We start from the raw sequence: 15,215 nt of genomic DNA, 5'->3' as shown, positions 1-15,215 counted from the left end.
GGCACGGATATTGTTTAGAGACTCGTTCCTCTCTTGGAGGTGTGTTGCACCAGCCATCTATTAAGAAGCCACCAACCGGACCCATAGCCTTGGGCTAAAAAGCACCCCTGCTTTCAAGACTTCTGAAACGAACACTCCAAAACTAGAAGGAAGTTAGATGAGAGGCGCCTGACAAAGGTGACCAGCGCCCTCCTGGTTGTGGAGAGCTAGCAGCTGCATTATGTTCACTGCACTTGGTAAATATTTTTAGTCCTTGACTAACGTTTTCGAGGGGACCCTGGAGCACTCTGTGGACTTCAAGTGAGTTCACTGACATTTTTAATTACATTTCAAACCCAATGGGGATCTGTCTTGACAGTTCACTCAGAGAAGATCTATTAATTCATCCCTAGCATGATTATGATCCAAAATGTTAAATACCCCATAGAAAAATCAAATTCTATTTTAGTCAAAGAGAAGAAGATAATTCAAATAGGGCTATCATAAAAATGTTATAAGGCATGTTCATAAATTTTGATTTAAAAATTAATTCCTTTTTATGTATTCTCTAGCATTATTTTAAAGGCCGCATCATTTTAATATAGATATAATTTAAGGCAAGGAAAAGGTGATGGCCAAACACAATGGGAATACATCTTTGGGCAAGATGTTCAAACGTATACTAGGCAGATTGCCCTTCTCTCTCTTAAGTGTTTATAATAAAATGACAGGTCCTCTCGAAATGGAAGTACTGGAATTTGAACTCAGTTCTTGACCAAGAGTTCTTGTTTCTCATGCTGACACCACTGAAGAAAGCCATCAGCACAGGGCAATGTGCTGGGCTCCATGCCCCAAACACCACCTCTGTATGTGTCATTTTCAGGGGCTATTATAAACGTAAGTCGCACTGTTAAGATTTTAATTGGGAAGTGAATTTGCCCAGAGTCCGCCTTCCAAAGGCAAATGCAAGGAATTGTTTATGCGGTTGTTTGGGCTGTCCAAATACAGGCCTCCCCCTGTGTGCCCTGTGTCTCGTGAGTAATATGATTTAATCCTTCTAATACACTGCCAGCATGGATTCTAATGCCCAAATTTAAAGAGGAGTTTACTTTCTCAGGGACACTAAAGGTTTTTCCCAACTGACTGGAGAGTGAGGAATCACTCAGGCCTTGGACTCCGCATGAGTGGGCTTTGCACATCTCTCATCTCTTCTGCACGCAAACAGAGGAGAGGCTCCTTACGCCAACAGCAAACCAAAAGCCTGAGCAGCTTCTCTACCAGACCCCGCAGAAGAACAATGAGCTGGATTTAGAACTTGAGTCCTTTGATACTAGGCACAGTGGGCAAGTCAGAACACGGCCTCTCCAAGCACAATCAGTAAAGGAAAAGCCAGACAGAATGGAGCAGGACTTGAACTAATGCAGCAGCTCCAACAAAAGTGACGCTACTGAAAATCTACTGAAAGGTGCCAGTGGCCATCTGGGATTCAACTGTAAAACGTGAAGGTTGCATGTGATGTTTTCCTTGAGAAAAGCATTCCACTGACAAACTGTCAATGTGTTAAGTGTACACCCTAAGTAGACTAAAACATGGTGATCAACATCTCTCTCTCTGGGTTTAAATGAAGACTGTCCAAGTTTAACACAGGGCTTTTAGCTTATTCAAAACCTGTGTTAAGGAAGAGCATTTCAAAGCAGGTCTTAATTATAATCAGTGATGGAAATCCATCAGGAAAGTATACACTTTTGTGCAAAAAAACAGTAACAGCCTGAAAGATAAACACCTGTACGGTCACTTGGACTGTAGAAGGCCCTCACCGAAGGATTCAAGGATTTTCTACAGCCAGCTTCAAGAAGACAGGAATATATAGAAGGGGTGTGTGCCTTTCTCTAAAAGTACTTCGCTAGCACTATGTGCATCTCCCTTTAGAAATAAAAAAGAGGGAGGGCTGGAAGGCAATTAACACTGACACCGTACGTATCTCTTCATTTTAATTTGGATCCTTAATACTACAAAATTTTACCATTGCAAAATCCAAGGGATTATCTGAATTCTCTGTAACCTTAAAATTTGCTTTTTTTCCACTAAAGCCACAACCCAGGGTTTTCCAGTGTTTTCAGCAGCACTTAGCTGCAGTGTTGGTGGGCGAGTGTGCTGAGCACTGCCAGGCCACACTACTTGTCCCAGGCACAGGGCCAGGCAGTGAGATGCCCCCCTGCAAGCAGTCGTGGCCGATTCTGCATCCCCAACGCCTGCGTGGTGCCGGCGCAGTGTCTTCTGCTGCACCTGGGCTGGTTTCCTCCAGCTATCAGCATCTGAGAGGGAAGTCCAGTGATGAGGTCCCTGACTAAGGCAACTTCAGAGGAGCAGTTCAGGGTTAAGAAGAGAGTTATGAGCCTTGTTCTGATGACAGCCCAAGGCTGTGAGCTTTGTGGGCATAATGCTGCTGGGTGCTGTCACTCCACCTGTTTTTGAGGTGGCCTATTTGTCCAGAAAACTGAAGTCACCAAGAGGCTAAAGTCAGCCTTCAGGAGGCTCAGGGAATCCCTCCTCTCCCACTCTCCAACTGATAGAAACAGTGACAGGCTGGGAGAAGAACATGCTCTGATCCCAGTGAGACACTCGCTGTGGCTTCACCTTAGCATCAGCTGCAAGACTCGTCACAGCAACCCTGGGAGATACATCTTATCATTCAGCCCAGGAACCAAATGACCAGATGTCCCACAACCAGAATTTGAATGCACACTTGTCTGATTTTAAAGCCAGAGTGCTCTTTCTCCTGACAAAGATCACCACGAAAGGGCTAGAACCTTGACAGTCGCATTTTGCAAATCGCATCTGCTGCTGCCATCTGTCTGGGATATCTGCCACCCTAGGTGGCCGGCTCCAACCTCTCAAATCAGCTAGGAATCATGTCAGACTACGTCAAGAAGCAAGCCCATGAATGTACACACACCAAGTTTGTTTTCAACGGTACTGCTTCTCTTAGATGTTAGCACGGGGGGGGGGGGGGGGGGGGGGGGGAAGCCTTGTTGAATAGTGTCACCTGGCTGGGTCAGTAATGAGCAGATGTTGGACTCGGGTGTGTATCATAACCAAATCTAGTGTTACACATGGAGACAACCACTCCAGATCTCTAGTCTGTAGCCAGAGCTAAGGCAATTGTCCTTTTCCTTTTATTTAAAAAGAAAAACAAAAAAGCATAGGATTAGCATAGGCCTCGGAGCTCTCAAATGCCTTGTCTTGTCCTTCCTCCTCCCTCCCTGAGCAGGGAGGCCGAGCAGAGGCCTGCAAGCGGATCTCCAGTTCAGAGTACGGAGGCGGCAGTGCCAGCCCAACACAGCACGGGGTCAGCGCTGTCTGGGGGAATTCTGGCAGAGCTAGCTGTATTTCATTCCTAGTGAACCACTTGGAAGAGAACCTTATTCAAGTGGGAAAAGGCTGGTTTCAGATACTGAACAAAGCTACACAAGTTTCCTTGAGTGGTTTGGCCAAAGTTCAACCCATGTGGACTGATACTGAGCAGCTTAGATGTGTTTATCAATCCGAAACTCAAAGGCGTCCAAGGAGATGACCTCAGCTGTCTCTTAATCATCCAGTGCACAGTGGTTCCCAGGCATGGTTTAGAAACAGCTGAAGCAGCTTCAAAAAGCCTCACTGCAATTAGATTTTTTACTCAAGATAAAGCTGTCCTGAAAAGTAAAAATATCAAGTTTTTCTGCACTGGGCTGAAATTATATCAATTCCATATATTAATGCTGGTTAGTAGGTTAATTAGAAGCTGGTTAATGAAAACACGAGGGAAAAACAACAGAACTAATTTCTAATTCTCTAGAAAGCCAAAGAGTGGCCAAGGCAGGTTTTTGCCGGAGAAAGGTGACTGATCAGAGTTTAAGGTCTGTCAGTTCTAGGTTCTGGAATAATGATTTCTGCCTTCAAATACTCCAGAACTGAGAAAAGAAGGAAACAGCAAGCAGTAGGTCAAATGATGGGCCAAACCCCTATTAACCTTACTAGGGGAGGCACCAGGTTCAAGAGGCTGAAGAGACCCAGAGCCAGCCAGGGTTTTATTAGGGGCTTACAGAGAAGGGAGAGAGTCCAGTGGCAGCGGGCTGGACAGGAGACCCACACCCGCCTGCAAGCATCATGCAATTCACGTAGCATTTTCACTTAACACACTCCCTGACAAAGGACCTCCACCTGGCATCCTTCATGCAACCCAAAACTCAGGGCCTCAATCACACCTGTTCCATGAGACAAGCTGCAGGGACTCAGATGCTCCTTAAAGACAAGGACTGAATCTCCAGGCTGGCAACTTCTGGATTCCCTAGCTGGGAACGCACATTCAGGTGCGTCTGCCACACAAGGTCATTCTAAGGGTCTGCTTAAGTTATTGCTGTCAGGTGCGTTTACCCTATATCATCCATATATAATGAGAAGCAAAATACAAGCCAGAAAAGGAAGCAACAAGGCCATGGGTCAGGATGACAGGGCTGTAGGCCTGACTTGGCCACCAAATGCCTCTCTGTTCCCTCATCCACCACCCCAGACACTCAACTCCAATCCTATATCTTTGGGACATATGGGAATGGACATTATCAAAAATTGATGATGTGGTGCCAAAAAATGTATCAAAGCTTACTAAAATAATAGAAGAAAGCCATAATGCAATTTTTTTTTTTTTTTTTTTGCACTCTGTCACCAGGCTGGAGTGCAGTGGTGCAATCTCGGCTCACTGCAACCTCTGCCTCCTAGGTTCAAGTGATTCTCTTACCTCAGCCTCCCGAGTAGCTGGGACTACAGGCACACCCCACCATGCCCAGCTAATTTTTTGTATTTTTAGTAGAGATGGGGTTTCACCATGTTGGCCAGGATGGTCTCGATCTCTTGACCTCATCATCTGCCCACCTCGGCCTCCCAAAGTGCTGAGATTACAGGCGTGAGCCACCGTGCCTGGCCCATAGCCGGGCAAATCTTAATATAAATTTAAGTTTTACGGTCTGGTGCCTAAAAATTCTAACATACAGGAATTTGATTAGTGACAAATTTTGTAAATTTGTGACAAGGTTTGTAAAGGGTTTTCTTGATTTATTTAATGCTAGCCTCTTAAATCCAGCAGTACTCCATTCTCTAAAAGGTCTGCCCAGGTGTTTCTCTAAGGTTTTTCCTCTAGTCCAAACTGCTAGTTGTCTTTGTAATCAACATAAAAACCTTGCTATACATCTCAGTGCCATAACTAGACAATTTAATTACATATTGCCTTTTTAACAGGTTCATCAGCATTTTATTAAGCATGCACAGGATTCAGCCATTGTCTAGGCAGTGACAACACCAGTAAAAAGCATGCTGACAAAAATAAACTGCAAACACTAAAATGCACTACTAAATAAAAACTGTGCAAACCCCCCTTTTTCTGAAGGAAGGAAAGAGGGAGAGAGGAGTGAGGAGTCAGGGAAGCAAATCCTGTTTTTCTCCCTCTCCCTCCCCCTACTGCCAGCTTGATTGTGTGCTTGCTCGCTCGCTCGCTCTCTCACACACTTTTGTTTTTTTTAAGTAGCATCTTAAGCGGGCCAGAAGGTGAGACACAACTATTGTTAACACTTTTAGGGAGTAGAATCGGGGGTGAGAAGGGTTAATTTCTATAACATCTGAACTTTTATAACATGTTTTACTTTAGTAATTAAGCACAGCTTTAGATAAAATTCCACACTCCGTTCCCTGTTTCTATCATTGCATCCTCTGCTAAGCTGAGGCCCAGGAATGAAGAGTGGGGATGTGTGTGCTCTTTCTCCCTCCCTCTCAGCCCTGGCCCTGTCACTGAGCAAGACCTCAGCAACCACTCTCCTTTCAGGCCCATTCTGTCATCACAGCCCTCCACTACTAACAGAGTCCGCTCGCTCCCTTCCCTGCCTGCCCTCTCCCCCTCAGTTTTGGGAACTGCCTTCCACCACTCCCTCTTCTTCTAGCAGTGCTCAGTGGGTGAGGTAAGATCTCTCACATTCAAGAAGCTCTTCAAAAGCCCCTCCTCCAGGAAGACCTCCTGGATGGCTCCATGGACAGTTAAACGCTCTTCCCTCCAGGTTCCATTAGCATCTTATACAGTATTCATTATTCTGTGAATAAGTCATAAGTGTTTATATAGTACTGATTACACCATGAAGTGCATCCCATCTGCTATGGGCTAAATTGTGTCCTTGCCCTGCCTCCAAAAAAATTCGTATGTTGAAGTCTCAACCCCCAGTACTTCAGAATGTGACAGTGAAAAGGTCTTTAAAGAGGTGGTTAAAATGAATCAGGGACCCTAATCCAATAGGACTGCTGGCCTTTTAAGAGAGGAAGAGATACCAGGAGGGTGTGCACGTTGAAAAGACCTTATGAAAACACAGCCAGAAGGCATCTGTCTGCAAGCTCCGGAGAGAGGCCCCAGAAGAAACCAACCCTGCTGAGCCCTTGATCTTGGACTTCCAGCCTTCAGAACTGTGAGAGCATAAATTGCTGTGTAAGCCCCTCAGTTTGTGGTACTTTCCCATGGCAGCCTGGGACTTTTGTGAGACTCAACCATACATATGTGTCACGACATATGACACACACAACAGGAACTTGAAAAACCTTGTGTGAGCAAATGCAAGCATGAGTGAATTGAAAGAACTCGAGGTCAAAACCACCAGGTGACCCACACTTTACCTACCAGGTATCTCCTCTTGCACACCAGAAAGAACTGATTCTCCCATTTTCAACACCTATTCATTCTTCAAAACCCAGTTTAAGCACTACAGCTGGCTTCCTGGGCCAAGCTCCTGCATCACATTGTAACATAGCCAAGCCATTTTGCATGTGAATTGTGATGTTTCACTACATGTGAAAATACTTTCTCATCCAATCTCAACAATTATACATGCAGTCACACCCCAGCCCTCACAAGATGGCTAAAGCAAATCACAAGCAAAAATTAGTTTGCCCATAAACACTTCAGTGCTTATCACCAAAAGATCAGCACAACTTCAGTATCACACCCCACACATCATTACCAATTCCTTAATATAAAGCTAATATCTCATTAGTGTCCTGATTTTCCTGTCTCATAAGTGACTTTCTATAGCTGATTTACTTGAATCAGGATCCAAGTCATGTCCACAAATTACAATTTTTCTCTTAGGCCACTTTAAGTCGATTTTATTTTAATGACAACGCATTGAAGACGCTGGGTGATCCGCCCTGCAGTCACGTGGCACTCCATCCCTCTGGTGTTTTTCATGTGCTCCCCAGCCCTGGCATTTGTAGTAAACTGGCGGTTACTTCTGGGGGCTCCTTCGATGAAAGATCCTTTCTCAAAAGCAGGGATCCAGCACTGACTATGTGCTTGGCACTGAGAACCACCCGATTAATCCGTGATTTAGTAAATGAAACAAGTTAGAGGTGCTAATGTATCAGGGAGTCCAGCCCTTGTCCTTAGCTTTTTCCAGGCTCTCATTTTCAAATGGGATTTTCTACAGGGTCCATGGCCCTTTTGAAGCCTTTCCAGAAGAAAGGAAAAGCCTCATTCTACTTTTCCAACTGGGATAAGGCTGAAAGTTACAAAATCATCTTAAGCATTGAATGTCATGTTCTTTTCTTAAGAAACAAAGAAAGAGGCCAGGCACAGTCGCTCACGCCTGTAATCCCAGCACTTTGGGAGGCCGAGGTGGGTGGATCATGAAGTCAGATCAAGACTATCCTGGCCAACATGGTGAAACCCTGTCTCTACTAAAAATCAAAAATTAGCTGGGCATAGCAGCACACACCTGTAGTCCCGGCTACTCAAGAGGCTAAGGCAGGAGAATGGCTTGAACCCAGGAGGCAGAGGTTAAAGTGAGCTGAGATCGCACCACTACACTCCAGCCTGGCAACAGAGGGAGACTTCATCAGAGACAGAAAGAGAGATAGAGAGAACGGAGGGAAGGAAGGAAGGAAGGAAAAAAAAGAAAAGAGAAAAGGAGAGAGGTTGGAAAAAACAACTACCTTGTGGGTCAGATCAGCCTCCGCAGGGTCTCAAGGGCTGCCCGGCGTGACTCCAACTCCAGGAGGCTGGTGTCACTGATGGTCACAATCACACCACCCTAGGAAGGAGGCATTTTATGTCCCCAAGTGACCCTACTGAGAAACATAACGCCATTTTACACTTCTCAAATTACATAGATATTAGCTGTATGCTACTAAATAATTTTTTCCCTAGGAAGGAAAATTTGCACTTTTTATTTCTACAAAGAACAACTTGTATTGTCTGATGTAAACTGGAGGGCTTTCCCATAGCCCAGAATTAATCAAATCAGAAACCTCAAAACCTGTATTTCCCCTGCCCTTCAAGGAGAGCACCTGGGTGTGATTTTAGAACCACCTATTAATCTTAGAGAGAACATGACGTCTGCGAGGGCGGCCCTTCACACGCATGTACGTCACAGGACAGAAACACCCAGAGTGAGCTGTTCCGGTCAGGGTCCAGGTTCTAATCAACCCAGGATTAGGCAACTGGGTCCTCCAGGGAGCAGGCTACAAGGGCTGATGCAAATTTTAGTACTCCAGGGATTCCAAGTGTTACTCAGACTCTACCTTTATTCCAGATTACATCATGGGTCATTTGAAAAGTCACAATAGGACTCTTCAGCATGAAGGTGTGGGATAGGATGTTTTACAGCAATTAGACAAAGGGATGGGCTAAGAAAGACTAAGATCACCCCATGACCATGGGCATCTGAGAAGTCCCTGCAAGTGTAGAGAACAATGAAACTCTGGAGAAAAAGGTTCAGAAAGATTCCGTGGGACAGTTGGTTGGTTTTTTTTTTTAATTTTGTAAATTACTGGTAACTGCGAAGCCCCCAATGGAATGGGATTTGCTTCTAAGAAACTGAAAATACCTCACTGCATGTTATCCTCTTCCTCTGATAAGCACTGAATCAACGTGATTTTTTCCCTCATTAAGTAGCAGAGATATTCACGTAGATATTACAGTGTCCCATAAATGAATTCCATAAAATTCCATCAAATGTGGAATAAAAAGGAAATTTAAAATTTCCCATTTAAAAGCGGCTAATAAAGATATGGAAACAATCCAAGTGTCCACTGATGAATGAAGAGAATATGATATGTGGCTGGGTGTGGTGGCTCACGCCTGTAATCCCAGCACTTTGGGAGGCCGAGGCGGGTGGATCACGAGGTCAGGAGATCAAGACCATCCTGGCTAACACGGTGAAACCCCGTCTCTACTAAAAATACAAAAAATTAGCCAGGCGTGGTGGTGGGTGCCTGTAGTCCCAGCTACTCGGGAGGCTGAGGCAGGAGAATGGCGTGAACCCAGGAGGCGGAGCTTGCAGTGAGCCGAGATCACGCCACTGCACTGCAGACTGGGTGACAGAGTGAGACTCCGTCTCAAAAAAAAAAAAAAAGAAAGAAAATGTGATATGTGTGATATGTACACACACACAAGCACACACACACACATACATATACAAGGCTGAGCATCCCTAATCTAAAAATACAAAATACAAATTGCTCCAAAATCTGATAATTTTTGAGCACTAACATGATGCTGCAAGTAAAAAATTCCACACCTAACTTCATGGGAAGGGCCACAGTCAAAACGCAGGCACACAACACAGTTTACCCAGCACCCCCAAGAAAAAAAAAAAAATTACCTGCAGGTTATGTATATAAGGTGTACATGAAACATAAATGAATTACGTGTTTGGACTCGGCTCCATCCCCAAAACCTCTCATTATGTTTATGCAAATATTCCAAAATCTGGAAAAATCCAAAACCTGAAGCATTTCTGGTTCCAGGTATTTGGGTTAAGGAATTCTTACCCTATATATACACACACACAAGAATATTATTCAGTCCTAAAAAGGGAAATCCTGCCATTTGCAATAACGCAGATGAACTGGGAGGACATATGCTAACTGAAGTAAGCCAGGCACAGAAAGACATATACTGAATGATCTCATTTATATGTGGAATCTAAAGAAGTCAAATTCATGGAAACAGAGAGTAGAACGGTAGTTAACGGGGGCTGGAAGGTAGGGAAAATGGGGGGATTTTGGTGGATGGGTACAAAATTTTGGTTATAAAATGAGTAAGTTCGGGAAATTTAATTTAAAATGTTTAATTTTAAAAATAAATGAAATTTTAAAAGGCTAATAGTTATAAAAATTTAACTTATAGAAAACAAATTTATTATTATTCCAATTAAATAGAAATTTTACTATCACTGTGTTTTTAAAGTATGTTTAGCTTTAAGTATACTTAGTTCTTAAACTACAATTAGTTTTTAAATATTCCTAAAATGGTCAAGGTATGTTCATCCACATTCTCCTCAAATGCTGGACCCTTTCATAACTCTTTGTCCTCGTGTCTGCTATTTCCTCCCCATACTGGGAACATCTTTACACCTCAGCTTCCCAATGCCATCATGAAATCAAACCCAACTCACCATTCAGGAAGGAACTCAAACATGCTCTCTCCTAGGAGACTGGCCTCCGTGCCCATAAAAAGCACTATTTTATAATATCAACTGTCATTTCCATAACTGTCCAGAGAGGAAGAGCCTCTGGGAAGGGACCACAACTTTTTCATGTCCTGATACCCATATGGGGAGGCCCATGGCAGGCTCTGGATAAAATGACTCTTCTCCCCCATTTATGGTTCAATAAACTTCCACTTCCTTAGTTCCATCTATAAGATCAGCTGTGACTATCCAGTACCCTGCAGCAGTTAGTGCCATGTTAGGCCCAGAATCCTTGTCCCCCAGTTTGCAATCTAAGACACACTGAACCCCTTACACCACTGTGCCTCGAGGCCAGGCCATGAATATCAACGTGGAGCCTTAAATATAGATAATAACATACCTATGCCAAAACCAAACAATGGTTCTGCTTACATATTTCTTAATTTCAAGGCTGTAAGTTTAGTTTTCTTAAGTATTTCATTCAATAAATAAATTTGCAGCAGTCAATGAAGAGGGACAGAATCAAAGAGTAATTTCAAATTCTAAAGCTCAAAAGCATATATATGACTTCCTATGGCAGCTGCCCAATTAATGCCATCCCTAAAGCCATTCAAATACTGTGTCTGGGCTGAAATCCAATTAAGCCATTTCTGTCTGAATATCCCCAAAGAGCCTCCTGCTGAGCTCAAAGTGGAAATCATCATAAATGCCAGATTAGCTGTGTAAGCACTTCCAAAGCCAAAACCAGACAAGAGCATGAAAACCTACATGCCTAGCCTTTTAACTGGGCACAAAGACAGAAAAGACATTCAGTGACCATCTGGCAAAAAGTCAAACCCATTTTCTTCCCCACCAGGTCTTCTGAGATGATCCTCATCCAGTGCAAACATCAAAGAAAAGCGCTGGTCCATTCATTTACACACATTTTGAAATGATCAACTTCAGCTTCACAATGAAATTTTGTGCAGTGAGGAAACAGGGCCAGAAAACATCTCAAGCTTTCTCTAGACTCAAAATTTTACTCAACCAACCCCTTACAGAGTACACCCTTGAAATTAGTAAATCCTGAGAGTCACCACTGCCTCTATGCATATAATTTGCCCCGTAAAAAATGGGCAAGCAAAGCCAAAACCTAACTGAGAGGGAGAGGGATGGCAGAGATGCACCTAATGTGTTAATTTACTCCTCTGTCTTGCAATCCATGACTCAGATTCACAACTCACAAGGCACAGAGTATCCTCAGCTCACACGCAACAGCCAGAACCAGGAGTGTTCTAACCACATATTCCAGAAACAGAAAGGCTCTGGCCTGACTATTCATTCCAAACAGAGCCTACCTGAGACCTACTTAATTAGAACATCTGCAGTTTATAAAAGCTTCTAGGTGGTTATGAGGCCCAGCCCCATTCAGAACCACTACTCTAGAGAAAATAAGAGAAATTGAAGAAGAGCCAATTCAAGAAAGCCTTATTCTCTAAACCCTCATAACTGGACCACAAGTGTGAAAGACGACTAACCTGGGTGTGAAGCTGGCAATGTCTCTGCCCATGATGCAGGGGCATGAGGACTTGCTTTGAAACTGGATGCTAATGCCAGTTCCGCACTTTCCTAGCTATAGAAATTGAAGGCTGCTAATTAACCTCAGAAACTAGGTTTCCTTGGAGACAATAGCAGTCGTCTTGTTGGTAGAATGAAATCAGTCACACATATTCAATGAAAATGTACTGCACAACTGCTGTGCGCAAATGCTGTACATACATAAGGCACAGCACAGAAGCAGCCCTTCTTAAGGAGCTCAGCCTAGTTAGAAGTCAAAGTCAAATAGGAGACTACATAGCAGTGCCTATTTATGATATCTGCTGCAAGAAAACGTGCCTATAAAAAACAGCAGCTAAACTTTTCTAGGTAACTTCTAAAACCCATGTGTGCTATCTAAAATATCTGCCTTAGAATTTAAAAACTTGATGAAGACAAGCAAAATAAATGTTTATATTAACAACCATCTTAGATAAAAACTAATTTGTGATACAGTAGAAAATAAGCCTAACCTTGCTTTCCCAAGACTGACCTTCAAAGCTAGGGGAACTATAATCTCTTCTCTAAGGAAAACCATCAATTTGAAAAATGACAACAAGGTTTCCTAAACCTCACCACCCCAATATTGCTCTCTTCTAGAAAGACTTCAAGTTAATTCATCCAACAAGTATTTACTGAACCCCTGCTAGCACTGTGCTTGGTGCTATACACACAACAGACATCACTGACACCACCTCACCCCCGAGAAAGAAACAGATGAAACAGACAACTGGGTGGCAAGCGACAAAAAAGGGGAATTCCAGATGATCAGTCATCATCCATGGCCCATGTATGTGACACATGGGGGCAAACAAGGATGTTGTTACGGTTTGAATATCTGACTCCTTCTCATGTTGAAATCTGATCCCCAGTGTTGGAGGTGGGGCCTTAAGGGAGATGTCTGCATTGCGGGGGCGGATCCCTCATGCATGGTGCCTTCCTCGTGGTGATGAGTGGGTTCTCACTCTATTTAGTTCCTGTAAGAAGTGATGGTTAAAAAGAGCCTGGCACATCCCTCCTCTCTCTCTTGCTTCCGTGTTCTCACCACGGGATCTTTACCCATCGGCCCCCTTCACCTTCTGCCATGAGTGGAAAGCAGCTTGAGGCCCTCACCAGAAGTAGATGCTGGCACCATGCTTCCTGTACCTCCTGCAGAACCGTGAACCAAATAAACCCTTTTCTTTATAAATGACCCAGCCTCAAGTATTCCTTTACAGTAATCCAAACAGACTAAGACAGATGTCCATGGAAAATGGAAATGCAAATGCTAAAGGCATGTTAAGGATGCCTCTGCAGGCAGCACCGTCCCTGCACAGTGGGCCCAGCCTCCCACACCACATTTGGGCAAGTGATTTCTGAGTACAGGTAGAGGGTGCGTGCACATCTTCCCGTTCCACTTCATCACATCAGTTTCCGTCCATCGTTCAGCTTCTCAAGAGTCCTAAATCCTGGCTCACTCCCAGATGATCCCCATTGCTCTAACCATGCATCGCCTGCAAATCTGATAAGCAGGTTTCCAGCTCTTCATCCAAGCTGCTGTACAAATCATGGTCAAAGGCAGTAGGCATTTGAGGCCTTCCTGGAGGAGCACTGAACCAGCAGGTGACAAGGCATGGCTGTCCAATTGCTACCAATCTACAAAACAGTTCTCCATGCAGGGAGATGGGCCTGCAGCCTGAGCTGGTGAATGCACACTGGCTTTGGAATGCAATGCCAGCTCCATCACTTTCTCTCAGCAAGATGACTAACTCTAGAGCTGGATACTCTAAAAAGCACCCTGTAAAGTCCCATGTGCTTTTGGTGCACACTCACAGAAAATGTCACTTTGTTCCCCCGAGTGGACAAGAAAATGACTCTCATTATAAAAGGGACTGAGCCAAGGGCCACTCTGCCCCCAAACACCCAGCCCTTGAGATGAGCCTGCCAAAGAACAATCCCGAGGCTGCTCTCACAGGGTAGATAAGAAGCCAAGCTGGAGGCAGCAAGACAATGAGGATGCAGGTCAGACCATCCCTCCCCCTAACTCCAGCTTTCCTTGTGCCATGGGCCCCTCTCCTCACTCGACTGCTACAGCCAGCACGTGACAAAGGTCTCTGTCATGCTTTGTCCCTCAGTCTTTCTTCTTTTCTGTTAATGTTGTGCACTTGGTTTTGTGTAAATAGACTGTGAGAAGAAAAAAAAAGAAAAAAGCACATCCCTCAACCACGTGCTGGTGCACACGATGACATGGGGGAGCGGGGAGGCCAGCCGAGTGAGCTGGTCAACAGACGTAAGGGCTGGGGCTGGGGGATCCCCACAGTGACGTCCAACAAGGGGGCAAATGATCACAGTCCTGTCCCCAAGGAGACAACAGCCTGGCAGGCCTCTAGCCAGTGACCAGGGTTGGAGGGGAGGTCCCAGGGTAAGGAGGCACATTAACACCACAGATTTATGGGACACTCACCTAAGAGGGTCCAACCTCACCAGACACCCTGCAGACATCAAGCCACACTGCATCAAAGAGAACAAATGCTGACGGGCTCAGCACGCCCAGCTTTCATCTCCATTCAGTAATCTGTTTAAGTATCTCTTCCCTGCTTCTGCTTTTTGCTACGTTTAGAAAATTAGAACATTTGCCTGTCTCCAATCTTCTGACACTTCTCCTCTCCTTCAAGGCCCCTCAAAGAATACTAACGGGGCTTCTGTCAACCACCTGAACAGGCATGTAATCCCGTGGAATCTCGAGCTTGGATTGAAAAGCAGCAAGGTGCTCTCCCACTCACTTTTTTCCATGTTGAGCTTCAATTCCTTCTTCATGACATTTGTTCTGAAGGCTCTACTTTCAAGATTCTTCTTTTTGACAAACAAAACAAAACACAGATGTTCATGAAAGTTGATCAGCTGTGCTCCTGCAACTGGTCCCATCAGAAACCAAGCACCAAACCCACTCTCTCGGTCCATTTATCTCAAACAGACCAAAAACAGGATGAACATTTCTTGTTCTTAGGCCTTAGCAGAACTTTGAGACTAACCCCATCTCTGCTGGGTTTCCGCCTTCTATGGGCTAATCACACACACATATGCCACTCTCACATGATCCTGAATTGTATTCTATTTTCCTTGGCCTTCAGCACTCAAGTTTAAAGCTCAGGAACTGCACACCTCAGAATTTCATGCTCTAAAGAGGAAAGGAAACAGACAAAT

The 15,215-nt window shown here is 44.4% G+C and overlaps 1 protein-coding gene across 4 annotated transcripts in view; it reads right to left on the bottom strand.

Moving 5' to 3' along the window:
- The window catches only part of NCK2 (NCK adaptor protein 2), a 150,570-nt gene that overhangs the window by 79,437 nt on the left and 55,918 nt on the right, over positions 1-15,215 (bottom strand). Inside the window, exon 2 of one of the 4 annotated variants that reach the window (XM_063713534.1) lies at positions 7,978-8,075. The exons of the other annotated variants lie outside the window; for them this stretch is intronic. The gene's annotated coding sequence lies outside the window, so the exon portion shown is untranslated. The remainder of the gene's footprint in view (positions 1-7,977; positions 8,076-15,215) is intronic. 4 annotated transcript variants of the gene reach the window in all.

Source organism: Pongo abelii, chromosome 12, assembly GCF_028885655.2.
Source record: "Pongo abelii isolate AG06213 chromosome 12, NHGRI_mPonAbe1-v2.0_pri, whole genome shotgun sequence".
Taxonomy (NCBI): domain Eukaryota; kingdom Metazoa; phylum Chordata; class Mammalia; order Primates; family Hominidae; genus Pongo; species Pongo abelii.
The sequence above is the reverse complement of the archived record's forward strand: the minus strand, read 5'-3'. Positions and strand labels throughout refer to the sequence as shown.